Here is a 19,881-nt window from a genome sequence, read left to right as displayed (position 1 = left end):
TACTGTGGCAGAGGTCCCAGGGTATTATTAAGTATGATAACTGCACATATATCAGTACACGGCCATAAGAGCCGTTTTGCATATAAATGTCTTGCTCCTGATTATAGGGGTCACTGTCTGCGTCACACAGGATTGGTATACTTGTAGAAAGTCCCCCAAGCAAGGATTAGAGATCATACCTTGTTCCTGGAGCTCTACCAGTAAGGACTGTGAGTCCCGAGTGACACACACTCTAACACACTGGGAGCTCCAAATGACTTGTGCCGTCTCACTCTGTGCCTGCTGTCTGGATTCGTGACCTGCATGGTCTGCAGGTCTCTTATGAATGGGGTCCCGGAGGTAGATTTCCCTCACCCGAAAACGGAAGTGGCGCGTGGCCGGAAGTGATGTATCGGCACTTTTTTTCTTAGTCACAGACAGAGTCATGTGATCCATGCTGGGCGGGGTTTAGGGGAAAAAAACCACTTCCTTTAGAAATATCCGTAGTGTGGAACGCATCTGCGTTCCACAGGCACATCAGTGATGGTATATAGTGATATTGATGTAGGATTCACGCACAGTCAGCGATTCAGGGGCGAATCGCTGCTTATAGGGGCGAGTTACCTACACAGAATGTATATAGAAGCAGTGGCCGGCCATGATGTATTCATATATACATATCATTTTATATGTGTGTATCACGGAACATGTGATCTGTACTGGGTGGATCCTCCTTAAGGGTATAACGTGCATATACATAGGGCATTATGAAGGTGGGGGATGTGGTATACGTCATATTAGTGGCCAAATGATAGCGTTAGCCATATCCAGGGTATTTATTCCTACATGTTAAACTAGGGGGCACCAGACTCGTGATGGTAACCATCTTTAGGAACAGATATTATGCTAGATCTATGTATATCTTGCTAGGGTCATAGCAGAGCCCCCACGTTTAGGGTATATCAACCAGATACTTAATATCCAGGTGTAATTATATAAATGGAAATATGTTTCAGAGCCCGAAATGCAGGGCCCATAGCACAATACGGGTAGTACCAGGTTACCTAGTTAACCTTTTTACACATTTCTCTTGTAAACCACATATCTCCTAAGGGTATGGGGATAAAGAAGGCATGTAGGTATAGATGTACCAGTTGCTCAATCCAGGGTACACTCGCCACTATGTCATGAGCTATAGTTTCTTCATTCCAACATATGGGGAAACATCCACACTGGGTGTGTGTGCTATTACATTATTGCAGTCTCAAAAAGGTAAATATTTTGCATGGTAAAGATGACCATGTGCGGGGCATATAGTATATGCACAGAACTTATGCCTATCAGTATCCGTATCGACTAACCGGGAGTGGGGGGGGGTGAGAGGGGGGGGTGTGTTTGGGGCTTGGTTGGTCTAATTAGGCCCGGGACGAGATGGCTGGACCAGTGGCTAGATAAAGAAAGATGTAGAGCTATTTTTGAGGAAACTGAGGTGGAAGAAGTTCTTTAAACATAACGATAAGGCAGAATGTGCAAGATTGGGGATACCTGTGGAAATGCTAGAGGACGTTAGACTGCTGGCGGACCTATCCACAGAAGACAGGAGCCATACAGGAACAGGCCCGTTTACTAATCTAAAACCTAAAAGCACTAGGATGCCTCCGGCAACAGAGTGTAGCAGTCTTGATATCTTTTCAAAACTCGTTACCCAAGATCTATGCGCCATTCAACCCAAAATAAGATCAACTAAACCAAACCTCACACTAGGGGAATGGGAAGCACTCATTGGACTAGAAAAAAACAATAACCTTACTATTAAACCATCAGATAAAGGTGGAAATATAGTAATAATGGACACAGACACCTATCCCAGCATGTGTCAAAGGATATTGTCGGATACGACCACCTATGAGACAATGTCTGCGGATCCCACAAACGAATACCTAGATATTTTGAGAAACATCTTGGAGAGAGCTCTGGATCTGAGGCTGATCTCGGAGAAAGAATCAGACTTTCTTCTACCTAAATACCCAGTAATTGCCACCTTCTATGCCACCCCAAAAATTCATAAGGGCCTTTCACCCTTAAAGGGTCGTCCCATAGTTTCTGGGATAGACGCGCTGGGCCAAAACGCGAGCATCTACTTAGACCAAATCCTCCGCCCATTTGTTGTGAGCTTACCATCATACATTAGAGATACCAATGATCTAATAGCAAAACTTGATGGAATTACCTTGGAACCTGAGACCATATTGATATCTATAGATGTAGAACAACTGTACAGCAGTATCCCACATGATAGAGGCCTGGAAGCAGTCCGACATTATCTATCTACAAGGGGTAATCACCTCAATCTGCATAACAATTTTGTGATTGAAATGCTACAATTTGTACTAACACACAACTACTTCCTCTTCGGGGGCAAGTTCTACCATCAGATAAGGGGTACAGCCATGGGGAGCCCCTGTGCCCCTACGTATGCCAACATTTTTCTTGGATGGTGGGAGGATATGTATGTCTTCAAAGAAGAGGATGCTACCTATTGTCCCCACATCAACCTATGGGGTCGCTATATAGACGACATCCTTATACTGTGGACAGGGGGGGTCCCCCTCTTCCTACAATTTATGGGAGACCTGAACAACAATGATCTAGGACTCAAGTTTACATATGAGATAGGGGGGGACACTTTAGCTTTTTTGGATGTTAAAATAATCAAGAACAGAGATGGAACCCTAAGTACATCCATATATAGAAAACCAACAGCTACCAATAGTCTCCTCAGATGGGAAAGCCACCACCCAATACCACTCAAGAAAGGCATCCCTAAAGGGCAATTTCTACGCCTGAGACGCAACTGTTCATCACTTAGAGAATTTGAGATACAGGCTCTCAATATGAAAGAGCGCTTCCACAATAGAGGCTATCCAGGTGCCACCATTGAACAAGCATACCACCATGCCAGGGATAAAAATAGGAGAGACTTGCTTACACATAAACCAAGAGAGGATAAAAAAGATAGCACGAGATTGATAGCCACATACGACGATCAAAATGGGAAAGTGATGGAAATACTAAGACGACACTGGCCCATACTTAAGGCCGATCCTGACGTGTGCGAATTAATCTCGGAATATCCAAGTGTCACCTTCAGGAGGGGAAAGTCCTTTAAGGACCACATAACCCATAGTCATTTCACAGGGCCAAAAGGTACAGGTACCTGGCTGGAAAGAAGACCGATAGGGACATTTAGATGTGGGAAGTGCACCTACTGCCCCTATATTAATCAGGCAAAAACCTTTCTGAACCATAGAACTAACAGATTATTTAGACTGAGAGACTTTGCAAACTGCAAAACTGAAGGACTGGTCTATCTCTGTACCTGCACCTGCCCCTTGGGATATGTGGGGAAGACTAAAAGACAACTACGAATTAGGATTGGAGAACACGTAGGAGACATCCGTCACAAAAGGGATACAGCGATAGCGAGACATGTCAATAACACCCACGGAGGGGACCTAAAGAGCATTTCCTTCCAGGCGATAGAGGTTATCCCTAAACCTTTCAGGAAAGGAGACTGGGATAGGAAAATACTGCAGCGGGAGGCAAGATGGACCTTCCTCCTGGATTCCGTCTCCCCTGACGGTCTCAATGAGATCATAAGCTTTCATAGCTTTATCTAGCCACTGGTCCAGCCATCTCGTCCCGGGCCTAATTAGACCAACCAAGCCCCAAACACACCCCCCCCCTCTCACCCCCCCCCCCCACTCCCGGTTAGTCGATACGGATACTGATAGGCATAAGTTCTGTGCATATACTATATGCCCCGCACATGGTCATCTTTACCATGCAAAATATTTACCTTTTTGAGACTGCAATAATGTAATAGCACACACACCCAGTGTGGATGTTTCCCCATATGTTGGAATGAAGAAACTATAGCTCATGACATAGTGGCGAGTGTACCCTGGATTGAGCAACTGGTACATCTATACCTACATGCCTTCTTTATCCCCATACCCTTAGGAGATATGTGGTTTACAAGAGAAATGTGTAAAAAGGTTAACTAGGTAACCTGGTACTACCCGTATTGTGCTATGGGCCCTGCATTTCGGGCTCTGAAACATATTTCCATTTATATAATTACACCTGGATATTAAGTATCTGGTTGATATACCCTAAACGTGGGGGCTCTGCTATGACCCTAGCAAGATATACATAGATCTAGCATAATATCTGTTCCTAAAGATGGTTACCATCACGAGTCTGGTGCCCCCTAGTTTAACATGTAGGAATAAATACCCTGGATATGGCTAACGCTATCATTTGGCCACTAATATGACGTATACCACATCCCCCACCTTCATAATGCCCTATGTATATGCACGTTATACCCTTAAGGAGGATCCACCCAGTACAGATCACATGTTCCGTGATACACACATATAAAATGATATGTATATATGAATACATCATGGCCGGCCACTGCTTCTATATACATTCTGTGTAGGTAACTCGCCCCTATAAGCAGCGATTCGCCCCTGAATCGCTGACTGTGCGTGAATCCTACATCAATATCACTATATACCATCACTGATGTGCCTGTGGAACGCAGATGCGTTCCACACTACGGATATTTCTAAAGGAAGTGGTTTTTTTCCCCTAAACCCCGCCCAGCATGGATCACATGACTCTGTCTGTGACTAAGAAAAAAAGTGCCGATACATCACTTCCGGCCACGCGCCACTTCCGTTTTCGGGTGAGGGAAATCTACCTCCGGGACCCCATTCATAAGAGACCTGCAGACCATGCAGGTCACGAATCCAGACAGCAGGCACAGAGTGAGACGGCACAAGTCATTTGGAGCTCCCAGTGTGTTAGAGTGTGTGTCACTCGGGACTCACAGTCCTTACTGGTAGAGCTCCAGGAACAAGGTATGATCTCTAATCCTTGCTTGGGGGACTTTCTACAAGTATACCAATCCTGTGTGACGCAGACAGTGACCCCTATAATCAGGAGCAAGACATTTATATGCAAAACGGCTCTTATGGCCGTGTACTGATATATGTGCAGTTATCATACTTAATAATACCCTGGGACCTCTGCCACAGTATGTAGCTGCAAGCAATGGGCCATATGCATATTTATGTGATGGGGGACAACTGCTGCTTTAATTTAATTTAATTGCAGTACAACTGTCAAAATGTAGATGCATAAGAATGGATAATGGCTATTAATATGCTTCTTGGGCTGATAGTGAAACTAGAAATACAAGCATCCGTTATGTTGGTTGTTTTTTTGCAGGGAATACATGAAGTGACTCACCAATTTGTATCCCTGTGGTAGGGTGTCTGTCTTGCCCACACACCGCTGCTAGCCCTTACAGGTATACCCCTGAGTGTCAGTAAGTAACACATAAGTACGGGTTTTAATGAAGGTAGTAAATCATGATGCTATTTCCTTACAGGATAATTTACTTGTCATATCTGATACATTCGCCTGAAAAGGGGTGACCTATACATCTAATTTCCTGAGTGAATTGAAGGTTTGAAAAACCTACTCTGGTATGTTGAAAGAGGTAATATGGAAAAATCACAAAACTTGTATCTATCTATAAGTACACCCCAAATGGAGGAGATGTATAATTATATATATATACGTCTTATTATCCCTACAGGAGGGACGAGTATAAAACCTGATAGATATATAAGATCACACGTCTCCTGGAGAACTATAGTGGAAAAACTGCCTCTCTGTAGATTAAAAGGTGTATACACCGCTACATCCTTATACAGGTAGAAACTTAAATCCTATATGCATGTTAAACTGTGCCTGAGCATATGAATAAAATTGAACCTATCTATAGTACACCCCAAATGGAGGAGATGTATAACTGTATATATATACGTCTTATTATCCCTACAGGAGGGACGAGTATAAAACCTGATAGAAACATAAGACCACACGTCTCCTGGAGAACTATAGTGGACAAAAAACTGCCTCTCCATAGATTAAAAGTGTATATACCGCTACATCCTTATACAGGTAGAAACTCAAACCCTATATGCATGTTAAACTGTGCCTGAGCACATGAATAATATTGAATTATCTGCCCACTTTTCCTATACACTTTCACAGGGACCAACTATTAAATAGCGTTATCCTTATCTTGGACATCTGAACAGTCCGCTCATGTAACCACATAATGAGAGGGAACGTATTAGCACTCTGAAAAAGAGGACTAGTCCCCTGTAAGTGTACTTATATAGTTGTGTGTGCCTAGAACAATGCAGTCGTTTATCTATATATTTACAATTTTTTTTTTTCGTTCATCTTTCTAGGTGTCCTTTCTTGAGAAGTGACTTATAAAATATCCTCTGATGATCCCCTTTTACTGCGTTAGGGGGGGTGAAACGCGTCAGGAGAGCAGGGGGATCCATAAGTAAAGTGGAACTCCAGGCTCCTACCTAACCTATCCAGCAACCTTGTGATTAGGGAAACTATACCTAATATGAGAACCCTGGACAGCTAACGCATTGCCACTGTTTGTTTGTCTACGGTTCAATTGTTTGCACTCTTTTCACTTTTCTGGTGGTGGTTATCCCTGCTGGAGGCTGACAAGGACAGTGAGGGCTATATGCCTTGTAGTAGAGTATAATCAGCATATACATCTACAAAAAGGAGGTAGATATAGTGTACATCAAACAACTACTAGCCGGACAGTGACGTACTAGCATCTGTCCCCCTCTTTATCAACCACTGTCTATAGCTACGCTCAGGTTTAACCATGGTCTACACTTGCACTTGTATGTATATGTCTATGTGATGTACGAAATTGATAGATAAGAACACTACACATGTTCTTTTTTAATATTTATTAATAAAATATATTTTTTATGAGAGTAGTCCTAGTAGTGCTATTCTGATATAATTACTACCTCAAAATTTACCTTTGTGGTTTTTGTGGCAGCGAGTTTATGCCAAGGATCATTGTGGGGCAACCAGTGAGATCTGGGTAGGATTAGATATATTCCGCTCGCAGGAGTCGGGGGAATATGTACCTTACTCTCACCGGGAACCCTTCAATCATCGGCATAGTACAATAGCGGCCTCCTTGCTTATTGTCGGGCAATTCCATAATTGGCCTGACTATAAGAGGGGCACTAGAGAGCGAGTCACGTGCTCAATCTGTTCTGTCTGGTGGAAAGGGGGGGGTGTTCCTTCCTCTTCCTCCCCCCCTTTCATGACACATAAATTTTGTGTCTTTACAAATGGCATTCTTACTTTCTCCATCATATGGATTATATAGAGTGTTTGTCATTCACCTGTTATGAATATTTTTAAATGATTTTAATATTGTTATGGTTTGTCCTTTTTGATTACGAAGGAAGATATACATATGTAAAATTAGCACATCTATTCTTTACAAAATCCAGTGCCGGGGCACAAAAGACACAGCACTCGCCCATAGTTACCAACCCGGGCACGTTTACAGGAGGATTAAATAGCATGGAGAAAGAAGATGAATTATGTAATTTTGTCATGTTTTAGAAATATGTAAGAGTGGTAGGAAATATTGAAAGCCATGGCTTATGTTAGAGCTGCTAACTGCTTAGAAGCTAAATATTTTTGTAGCGTGAAGTAAAGAAAGAATCTAGACTACTCTGTGACAATTGGAGCTATCACACTAGATTATAAACTAATGGGTCATAACATTTACAAGATACTACTGTGGCGCCCTTGAGGCTTCAGGAGCCACAGGGTACTGTACTGCACCTCCATTAGGGTGTAGTACTTATCCTATGTCCAGGGAAAGTCGGTGCCGGTTTCCACTTACACATAAATGCAGTAACACTGGGTTGTCCTCCCCAATGGGGACCGGGCTAGGGTCGGATCACCGTAGGGAGTCACTACAGTGGTGGGTTTATAGGATGCCACCGCACCAGGGGCTCCTCGATCCACTAGAACTGTGAACTCATGGTCAGGGAGAGGCAACCACCAGAAAGAGTCAGGTTCACACAGTGGGAAGAGCAGGTTGACCTAGTGAGAGTAGTGAACCAGCCAGTGGCAGCGGCTGGGGGCAACAGCTCAGAACACACAACACAACTACAACAGAGAGAGAAGAGCTTCAAACACAGAGCAGAGCTGACGTGCCGCAGACAGCTCTGTGGGCCAAGGCGTTCAACACGGTCGCTGGGGAGAAGCAGGCAGCTGCTTCCACAGGACCAGTGCTGTCGGGATACAGAATCCTAGGGCAGATATACTTTGTTACAGTGCCTTGCGAAAGTATTTGGCCCCCTTGAATTTTTCAACCTTTTCCCACATTTCAAGCTTCAAACATAAAAATGTTAATGTTATGGTGAAGATTCAACAACAAATGGGACACAATTGTGAAGTTAGACGAAATTTATTGCTTATTTTAAACTTTTTTAAAAAATAAATAACTGAAAAGTGGGGCGTGCAATATTATTCGGCCCCTTTAAGTTAATACTTTGTAGCGCCACCTTTTGCTGCGATTACAGCTGCAAGTTGCTTGGGGTATGTCTATCAGTTTTGCACATCGAGAGACTGACATTCTTGCCCATTCTTCCTTTGAAAACAGCTTGAGCTGAGTGAGGTTGGATGGAGAGCATTTGTGAACAGCAGTTTTCAGCTTTTTCCACAGATTCTCGATTGGATTCAGGTCTGGACTTTGACTTGACTATTCTAACACCTGGATACGTTTATTTGTGAACCATTCCATTGCAGATTTTGCTTTATGTTTGGAATCTTTGTCTTGTTGGAAGACAAATCTCCGTCCCAGTCTCAGATCTTTAACAGACTCCAACAGGTTTTCTTCAAGAATGGTCCTGTATTTGGCTCCATCCATCTTCCTATCAATTTTAACCATCTTCCCTGTCCATGCTGAAGAAAAGCAGGCCCAAACCATGATGCTGCCACCACCATGTTTGACAGTGGGGATAGTGTGTTGAGGGTGATGAGCTGTGTTGCTTTTACTCCAAACATATCATTTGGCATTGTGCCCAAGTAGTTCGATTTTGGTTTCTTCTGATCAGAGCACCTTCTTCCACATGTTTGGTGTGTCTCCTAGGTGGCTTGTGACAAACTTTAAATTACACTTTTTATGGATATCTCTGAGAAATGGCTTTCTCCTTGCCACTCTTCCATAAAGGCCAGATTTGTGCAGTGTATGACTGATTGTTGTCCTATGGACAGACTCTCCCACCTCAGCTGTAGATCTCTGCAGTTCATCCAGAGTGATCATGGGCCTCTTGGCTGCATCTCTGATCAGTCTTCTGCTTGTTTGAGATGAAAGTTTTGAGGGACGGCCGGGTTTTGGTAGATTTGCAGTGGTATGATACGCTTTCCATTTCAATATGATCGCTTGCACAGTGCTCCTTGGGATGTTTAAAGTTTCGGAAATCTTTTTGTAACCAAATCTGGCTTTAAGCTTCTCCACAACAGTATCACGGACCCGCCTGTAGTGTTCCTTGGTCTTCATGATGCTATCTGCGCATTAAACAGAACACTGAGACTGTCACAGAGCAGGTACATTTATATGGAGACTCGATAACACACAGGTGGCTTATATGTATCATCATCAGTCATTTAGTACAACATTGGATCATTCAGAGATCCTCAATGAACATCTGGAGTGAGTTTGCTGCACTGAAAGTAAAGGGGATGAATAATATTGCACACCCCACTTTTCAGTTATTTATTTTTTAAAAATGTTTAAAATAAGCAATAAATTTTGTTCAAATTCACAATTGTGTCCCACTTGTTGTTGATTCTTCACCATAACATTAAAATTTTTATCTTTATGTTTGAAGCCTGAAATGTGGGAAAAGGTTGAAAAATTCAAGGGGGGCAAATACTTTAGCAAGGCACTCTATCTACCAACTCTGCAAGGGTCGCGCGGAATGGTTAGAACAGTCACCGCACCCCAACGAGTCTGCAGCCAAATAGCATATAGGATTGGGGTTGAGGACTGGCCCCACAACGGAACCGCCTTATCAGCATACAGAACGGGACACTTACTGACACCGGGATCCCAAAGTGCTTCACGCCATGGGGGTTTCGATACTTAGCATATCAAAGAAGGAAAGGGCTCACAGGCTGACACACACACACACACACACACACACACACACACACCGTACTTGACCTTTCACGAATCCAGGATCGGCTGGAGCCCATCATGGCAGAGATCGGTACTGTGCGGCAGCGCTTGAAGGACTTGTGAGAAAAAGACCTTGAACCACAGCCCCTGTTTCTGTCTCTCTTTTATCGGCACCGTCACCCAGCGCTGTGGCAACAACTACCACCCCCGCCATCCTCCCGGGGCACGCTTTGCCTATGGGGAGCTATACCATCCCGGCCGCACCCGACATCTTCCCCAGCAAGGGACCCTGCAGTGGCTGCGTATCCCTGGCCGCGTACCACAGGTGGCGTCAGAATCCTTAAAAAGACTTTCCTAACCGCAAACCCTCCCTCCTGTACGCCTCGGGGTTACGGAACCAGGCCAGGCCACCCCATGACATTGCAGAGGATCTTCACCCCCGGCCCGGCAACGAGTAGGTTAAAACACCTGCCTCATGGGGCGCTACACTACAGACTATTGTTTTCATTAAAAAAAAAGTCCCATACACTGTAGCTATCTAAAATGGCCACTAGAGGGAGCGTAGAACCCAATAACAGTATACATGGTAAGCTCCTATATAGCTTCAAGTAATAAATCTGTCAAGAATACAGGTGAGAATTAATACACATACAAAAGAATAAATACCTGGCCAAAACAGGTGTCTCTTTTTCTGTACAACAGTGTAGAGTGGCGCGTGGTGGTAGTCAAGGATAAGGGATTGACATGAAGCATGAGCCATTAGGGAAACGTCCATGGGGACAGTGGGGCACAGTCCATGGGGCATTGGGACACAATCCTTGTCTGGCTGTGCAAAGTCCTGGGCAAAGGATGTAGGACTCTCTCATGGCTCAGACCCCTCAATCCAGCAAGGAACATGCAACGTGCACAACAAAACAAAGCGAATGATCACACAAACTTTGGTTGTCTGTGACCAACAACAAGAGAAAGTCCCAGATATAGGGCACTCTGGGACTCAGCAACTGTCCCTGTAGAGGGTGTAACTAGCACAACAGGGCCCTCCAGGTATCTGAGTTTACTCTTTCATTCCTCCTAAATTAATTTGTTGGACACTTGGGCTCTGATGATGGCAAGATGTCTGATCGATGGATAAAGGCCTCAGGTCCTTCACCACCTGGACCACACTAAACCCCAAAGTAATCAAAAGCACCTTCTGGATTGTCTCCTGTGCAACAGCTGCATCTCCTTTAGGGTTGGTGAAGAAATAGCCGAAGCCTGAGCCTCAGTAGATTCCAGTCGCTTAGCCCCTCCACTGTTCATGGACCAAGCAGAGGTATGAGACTTGATCCCGACTTGAACTCTTCGTGAGGGGGCCAGATGTCCTTCTCTGCCAAGTCACCAGACCTTACATCCTTCACAGAACAAGTCAGCTCAGGCTCCCACACAGTCTTTCTCTTTCAGGGACAGGGAATCTGGCTCAGCCGAGCTTGCTATTTCTCAGCCGAGCTTGCTATTTGTTCCCAGCTATTTACCTTTCCCGACCTCCGCTCCATCAAACTTCTCGTGGTTTTCTCTTAACGAAATGCTGCTGTGATGCCCCTGGACTAGTCAGGGCATTACAGGGTACTGCACGCTTTTTATTCCTTAGTGCAGGACTCAACCCCTCTTGGTTCTGGGTTCCCAACCTATAGTACTGCCTCCATCAGCATCCAAAATCCCAATCACAGTGCACACCACACCCTCTGAGATACACCAGTGGGCTGCTGAGCTGGAATAGGGCCGCCCACCTAGGGATCAGGCAGACTGGTGGAAGGTGACAGTAGTGGGCTCCAGGGGAGCAAAGAGAGAGGGTGTCGTGAGTCGGCTCCAGGGGAGCAAAGTGAGAGAATGGGAAGTAGTAGCTCTCAGAGGGAGAGGAAACTGGGGGTCGGAGCTGCCAGGGAAGTTGAGCTAAAGGTTGGGCTGCAGACGGTGTTCTGGGCCCGGAGGAGTCGGAGACCCAGTAGTGGGATATTGGGATTGGGTGCCTAGGACCTAGTCTTGGAGGATGGTCAGCAGCTCAAGTTCAATAGCCAATCCAGGCGGGGTACTGGAGCCTAGGTCGGGGAGTAGCTTCAAGCAACCCGGCAATTAACCTGCGAAGGATAGTGACTTTATGGACTGTCCCCACGAAGCTCAGAGATCAGGGGCACTAGTGCAACGAGGGGGATAGGGCTTTACAACCCATGCAGCCCACAGAAATCCCAAGCGTGAGCCCTTGAAAGCACAGTTCCACTACCAATAGTAGGGAGCGGGGCCCGGACAGCTTTAAGCCTACGGGCAACCTGAACACTTCTAAATTTGTGCACGGAGGCAGACTTCGGTCCATCAGGCAGTACTGTAGGGAAGGATACCCGGATGGGCTCCCCCAAGACGGCAGCGACACCCAGAGACTTTGTTTACCTTGTTGTCAGAGTCTGCTTTTCATCACCGATGCTGCCTGAGTGAGTACATGGTCCTCCCCTGCTACCACCAAGCCCTGCACTCCCCTGCACCCCCATGCACCACCCTATCCAGAGTCCCGGGGCCTTCCCTACCCGTGGAGGGAAACGTCATCTGGCTGCCCCCCATTCCATCTCCCCCCCGGGCACTTCCATCGGCAGCGGCGGTAGTCCCCGTTACCACACACCACGGGTGGCGTCACGAAGTATATCTATCCCCTGTAAATAATCCCCATCTTATTTGAGAGTGGCTGCAAGCTCCCGGGTCTGGAGACCCTCGAGCCGCAGTGACCCCCCCCGGATCCGAGCGGTTCGACCGCTGCAGGGGCGGCACACTGCCATTTTGTTCACCCCTCAGTGACCAGTTGTCCAGCTCTGCTGTTGACCTTTCTCTCCGCCGCCACCCATGACAGACAGGTTCTTCTTTTAGAGCTGCTGCACCGTGTGCCATCTTAGGTCTGATGTTCAGTGCTATCTTCAACCTCACCATGGTTGCCATTTTCAACGTAGCCCATAACTTCTCCAAACTACTTGGATCTCCCATTGGTAAGGCTTGATCCTGCCAACTACACCAACTGTAGAGTGACGTGGGGCAGTAGTCGAGGGATTGAACCCCGAATGTCCTAGAATGCTACATGAAATGCCTGGTGCTGCCTGGATGTGTGGACATCAGCTGTGTGGGCTGGTAATCCATGCTGCTGCAGGTGTCGTCTGGCTAGGACGAGATAATGTATATGTACAAAGAGACCAACTGTTCACTTTAAACCAAAACTTTTTCCTGGATGGTTCATTGTCATTCATAGTTTTACTTTTCAGATAGCGTTCACATATCCTCTAGAACATAACATTTTCCCTTTGCATTAATAGACACCATTCAACTTCCTTATGGGTTGCGTTTGATCTAACTGAATTCGTTCCTCAGATGGGAGAGTAACCATTCAGGCCCCCTTAAGAGAGGCATACCTAATGGCCAATATTTTATACAGCCACTACTCCACACCAAGACGAAACACCTGGACCTATAATGACCGGCGTAAAGCTTTGCACACCTGGATGTCTAGTGGAGCAAAGATAGGTTGGTTGACAATGTCACACACCAGTAAAGGTTAACCTGGTACCTTAATGGTTAAAGGGAATTTGTCAGCAAGGTTTTACTACCTTATCTGACAGCAACATAATGTAGGCAAATAGACTCTGAATCCAACAATGTATCACATAGATTACTGGCTGAAGCCGTTCTGACATAATTAAAGTATTTAGTTTCAGGAACACAGCAGAGCAGAGATAGGTGGTTCCGCCCACATCAGGCTCTCAATAGAGATTGTACATTGACAGTGAGAGGTCAATCACAGCAGAGGGCATGTCAGTCTGCCCTGCATGTAACAAAGTAATCCTGTAATGGTAATCACAGGGTAATAAAGCTTTTAGATTCCGTAAACAATTGTGCAGAGCTAGATAAGAGAGGCACAGTTGCTTTTTGTTTTTTAACCTCTGCAGCATGACTTACATAGCAAAAAACCTGCTGACAGATTCCCTTTAAGGGGCCCGGCTACTAGAGTCCTGCAGTAATAGAAATCATCCGGGAACTTATTGTTAAGGGGCCTAGCCACTAGAATTCTGCACCAGTAGAAGTCACCTAGCATCATGATGGTTAAGGGCCTGGAGGAAAGGATTCCTCCCTCTGGCTCCTATAACCAGAAGCCACTGCGTCCAAAGATCGGTCTTTAGTAACAATATTGTTCACACCCTGTGTCTCTGGCCTCTCTCAAGATTCACACTATCTTGCCTTCTGTCTCCTTTGTTCCGTTGCCAGAAACCACCCACTGTATGCACCCATCATGATTGATCGACCAACTATATGTCTATCACATTCGCTCACTAGGCCTTCACTGATTCTTTCTATAATGAACCATTCTAACACTTAACTGTTTCTGTGCTTGTAGTCTGTTGCTGGGCAGACAAACTTTCATCTACATTCCTATATATAAATTGTCTCTTCAGAGATTAAGGAGACAAACTCTATTGCCACCTATTGGAAGTAGCAATCCTAAAAGTTAAAAGTGGCCCTTTAACGAGCCTTTTCATATGACCTAGGATTTATGCCAGATCAGAACCTCAAGACCCCAGTAGAGCTTCTAATTCAGCCAGATCAGGTCTCATACTTTGTTCTGACGAGGGACAATCATCCCGAAACACTGTCTGCAAATTGAGGTTCTGATCTGGCATAAATCCTAGGTCATATGAAAAGGCTCGTTAAAGGGCCACTTTTAACTCATTCCCTGTCTGCCTCTTTCTGTCCGTCTTTCCCTTTCTACCTTTGTCTGCCTGTCTCTGACTATCTCTTTCCTTGTTTGTTTGTCTCTTTCCTTGTCTGTCTGTCTCTTTCTTTGTCTGTCTCTCTGTCTGTCTCTCTCTGTCTCTCTCTAGCCGTCTCTCCACAGAAATCATATTACCTCACACATAAGCTTCTTATACTAAGAATGTCCTTCATTCCTATAGCAACCAATCACAGCTCCTATTAATGACCTGTATCTCCAAGATCCATTGACTTTAATGTAAGGAGGTTTTTTGGCAAATAACTGTTAAAGTTTCCCCTCAAAACATAGTCTATGATGTTCCCTGAGTGAAATGGGGTGTCTGTGCAAAATATAGTGGTTGTAAAACTGACAGTGCGGATTCCTTTAGTGGACACACACACACACACACACACACATACACACACACACACACACACACACACACACACACACACACACACACACACACACACACTAAGCTTTATATATTAGATGATTCTGACTGGGGCTCTTCATTTTGATGACCCAAAAAACAGTGCATGCAGCTTTTTTTCAGGCTGTCAAAATGACGACTAGTGGTTAATGTTTGATTGCTGAGGACTGTTTGCAGAATTAGAGATTTTCCAAGAGTGAAGGTCCAGTCACACATAACGAGATCGTGAACGAGATCGCTACTACGTCACACTTTCTGGATCGTTTATGAGTCGTTGTTGAAATCGCATGTTGGGTGTCACACATAACGAGTTTATGAACGAGCATGCGTCCCGTATAACGATCTTTGAAATCGCTGGGACCCTGTCACACAGCTACTATGTTAACGATTCCAATCCCATTAGGGGCGTAGTAAAATGCAGTGAGTCACGTAGGCGTGCATTTGTGTCGCCTTTTCCGCTTTCATTGGCGGCCAATACTGCGTTCTGATTGGGCGGCCGGGCGGGCGTCGCCTTTTCCACCCCCTCCGCTCTGATTGATAAGGACCCTGTCACACAGCTACTATGTTAACGATTCCAATCCCATTATGCAGTGAGTCACGTAGGCGTGCATTTGCGTCGCCTTTTCCATACCCTCCTCCGCTTTCTTTGGCGGCCAATACTGCGTTCTGATTGGGCGGCCGGGCGGGCGTCGCCTTTTCCACCCCCTCCGCTCTGATTGATAAGGACCCTGTCACACAGCTACTATGTTAACGATTCCAATCCCATTATGCAGTGAGTCACGTAGGGGTGCATTTGCGTCGCCTTTTCCATACCCTCCTCCGCTTTCTTTGGCGGCCAATACTGCGTTCTGATTGGGCGGCCGGGCGGGCGTCGCCTTTTCCACCCCCTCCGCTCTGATTGATAAGGACCCTGTCACACAGCTACTATGTTAACGATTCCAATCCCATTATGCAGTGAGTCACATTTGCGTCGCCTTTTCCATACCCCCCTCCGCTTTCATTGGCGGCCAATACTGCGTTCTGATTGGGCATGCAGGGGGCGTATCTAGCGGTTAAATTTTGGATCGCGTCCACCCTTTGTCACTTCTTTTGCGCTTTGCTTTGAGATAGAACCTGCGTCTCCACCCTGATTCCTTCGTCCATTGTACCCGGTCGCTTTGTTGGTGTGTTTTTCGGATCGAAGCCGCAGTTGCACCTGGAGTATCCTTGCAGTGCTGTCGAGTGTCGGTGAGATCGTATTTGCGATTCCGCTTGGATTCTACATTGATATACACTTCTTTGAAAAGGTAGGTCTTTTTTCTTGTTGGGGGGGTGGGCTTTTTTTTGAATAATGTTCTTGCTGTTAAGATATATGTTAATATTTATTATGTGAGTTGATTGCTGTTAGATATATGTTAATAGTTATTATGTGAGTTAAAGTTGCTGGCTTTTATCTGTGCGTGTATAATGCCTTTTAAAGAGGGGTCTCTCCATAGTGCTGTTTGTAATGTGTCCTATCCTAGCATTGCTGGCTCTTTTGTCTCTCATTAAATAAAATATAGAAATGTGGCACTCCTTCTATAGTCGCTGGTGCTTGGATAGGGTCCCACCCCAGATCAAAAAATGAAAAAAATCCAGCACTCAAAGCATTTAACTGAAATTGTTTTATATTTTATTCATGGATCTCTGTAATTATTAAAGACGTTTCCGTCATCCGACCTTCATCAGTTTACGCATAAAAGGTTCTGTAGAAATATATGAAAAAGCTGGACCAGAGGAAAAAGCTGCCCGTCCCGGTCTGCAGTCAATGTCACATACTGTCTACAGAACCTTTTCTGTGTAAACTGATGAAGGTCGGATGACCGAAACGTCTTTAATAATTACACAGATCCATGAATAAAATATAAAACAATTTCAGTTGAATGCTTTGAGTGCAGGATTTTTTTCATCTTTTGTCTCTCAGCTACAGCCGCCATTTTGTGTTTCTGCCACACATAGGGGCGGCCATTTTAGTCTCTGCCACACCATAACCAAAAATTGTGATCGGTTTATTGCAACTTCTTTTATGTTTACATATAAATTTTTCATTCTTTATTTCAGATGGCTTATTATAACAAAGAAGACTTTGTGCGTGAGCTGTTGGATTTGTATCAATCACTGCCCTGCTTGTGGAGAATCAAATCCACAGAATATTCAGACAGAATAAAAAAACAAGCCGCCTATGCCCAACTGGTGGATCTTTTTAAAAAACACAGTGGAGGCGAGGCGGTGGATGTCAAAGTAGTAAAAAAGAAGATCCAAGGCTTGAGGACTGTATATAAGAAAGAAGCAAATAAGGTGGACAAATCAAAAAAGTCAGGGGCCGGCACTGACCAGGTATATGTTTCTCCCTTGTGGTATTTCAATCTCCTGGAATTCACAAGGGACCAGGAGCTACCACGAATGATGGAAAGCTCCTACCAAAGAAACGTAGACCTGGAAGCAGACATTGAAAACGATGACATCCCGATCGATGACAACACCTCCGCTGTTGTAGATGTAAGTACCTTATTTGCTTCACGTTACATAGTATTCAAACTTTTTATGTACATGCCATTGAGGAACACAAAATAGTAACTTATTGTTGCCATGATTTATTGTGCAGTTTGGAAATGTTATCCCTTCCAGTTCAGATAAGTACACTCCAATACAATTTTGTCACACTTTAATTAAATTTACTAACTATTAATGTATGACTTTTAATTAACATTTATTTTTCTGTTCCCGCAGAACCCTCAGACAGATATGGTGAGGCCCCAATTGAATGAGAACCCCACCACATCGAGCGAGCCTATTGTGGAGGATAATGAGGCACCTGCACCCTCTGGTGAAATGCGGCGAAGACAGTTACGCAAAAAGAAGGCCAACACCCCTGTGACATCGGCTGAATTTTATTCTTTGGCAACCCAACTGCTATCACAGCCAAAAAGCACCCCAGTCGATAGCTTTGCCGCATTTGCATCGGACAGACTCTGCAAATTGGATTCCACACAGAGGGAGCAAGCCGAAAGACTGATGTTGGAAGTCCTAAGAAAGGCAGGCCGAGGAGAACTGGATGACAATGACACGATATGCAAGAAGAACCAGTCCCATGATTCTAATACATGGATTCCTCGCCAGCCCCTGCAAAGTACACCAAACAGGATGCATCCACCACGCTTGCAGCTTGACCACCCCCCACAGTATCCCCCCCCACAGTATCCCCCCCCACAGTTTCCCCCCCCACATTATCCCAGGTATTCAAATGATTCATTTTTAAGCCAACTGTCATCTCCCACCCGGCCTGAATATGTCCACCAATATGAAGACGGCCACTAAATTTTGTTATTGTTGTTGTTTTGTTATTTGAAATTAATTTCAATTGATTGTTATATTTTCATTGTAATAATAAATTTATGTTGTTTCAATCTTGCTGCCTGCGTTACTTAATTCAGCATATGGTTGTGATGCCCTGGCAAAACACGGTAGTTACAGAGATTGTACCATACTCCACCCTCATTGGCATACCACCACACAACCCACACACTCATGTACAGCAAACAACCAGTAAAGCCTAGTCACCCCCCTCGTGGATAATGGGATTGGTGCATCTATACAGATGCCTACATGTAATATGATGTTTGTGAGTGGTGAGTTTGTGAGTGGTGATAGCTGTTAACTTGCTTTATGCAATGAGACATACCAAACAGCAGATATCAATTTCAAATTTTTTATAACACATGAATATGGATACAATAACAAAAAAAAAAAAACGTTAGTTGCTGCTGCCCTCCCCTTGTCCAGCCACATAACGGGCCAGCAGCGCCGCATGCCGCTCCACTCTGGCCATCAGCCTCCTGTGGGCCGACAAAATCCTTCTTTGGGAGGACATGATTTCGGCCAAAGTGGGTATGCCTATGGAGGGAATGGTAAAATTAATAAATCATAATTTTTATTTCTGCTTATTATTACAAAGTAGGAGATTCATGACTTACGGTTATCCCCCTCGTCCGATACAGACTCACTTATGGAGCCTGGACTAGCATCTATGATAACAAAAAACACTTTATAGTACTCAACAGCTTTTTGTTTTGTACTTTATATGGCGTTAATGTTATATTAAAAAATTACCGGGGGGCGATCCGGCCGGTGGCCCCTGTGGGTGGTACTCCTCCTCCTCCTCCTCCTTTGGTGGCTGTAGATCCACCGGGGGCTCGGGCACATGCTCTCCCTCCTCTGCGGCCCCTTGCTCCTCTGGGGGTTCTTAAGAAAATATAAAGTTTAATGTGGTTGCGTTATGATACATATAGGACTGTGGGGGGTACATTGAAATATATGGCGGACTACGTAGCCTACCTTATACAAGGACTATGGGGGTGAATTTGAACACATTGTGGAATATGTGGTGCAGTATAATATATGGAGAACTCTGGGGTGAATGAAACTTCATGGAGAACTCTAGGAAATTCATTACAGTTCATGGAGGACTATGGGATGCATTCTAATATCTGAAGGGTTATGTGGAACCCTTTATACTATATGGAAGGCTATGTGGGGGCCAATATTGTATTTGGAGAACTAGATATGAGGGGGTAC

The 19,881-nt window shown here is 44.8% G+C and overlaps 1 long non-coding RNA gene across 1 annotated transcript; it reads right to left on the bottom strand.

The window, feature by feature from the left end:
• Window positions 1-18,970: 18,970 nt before the first annotated feature.
• On the bottom strand, window positions 18,971-19,472 carry LOC142296189 (uncharacterized). The gene is made up of 3 exons (XR_012751606.1): window positions 19,417-19,472; window positions 19,281-19,331; window positions 18,971-19,200 (listed from the first exon to the last, which is right to left on the bottom strand). It is a non-coding gene; the product is annotated as an uncharacterized LOC142296189 (long non-coding RNA).
• Between the last annotated feature and the right edge of the window lie 409 nt (window positions 19,473-19,881).

Source organism: Anomaloglossus baeobatrachus, chromosome 1 (genome assembly GCF_048569485.1).
Source record: "Anomaloglossus baeobatrachus isolate aAnoBae1 chromosome 1, aAnoBae1.hap1, whole genome shotgun sequence".
In the NCBI taxonomy this organism is placed as follows: Eukaryota; Metazoa; Chordata; class Amphibia; order Anura; family Aromobatidae; genus Anomaloglossus; species Anomaloglossus baeobatrachus.
This window is presented reverse-complemented; position numbering and strand designations above follow the sequence as displayed.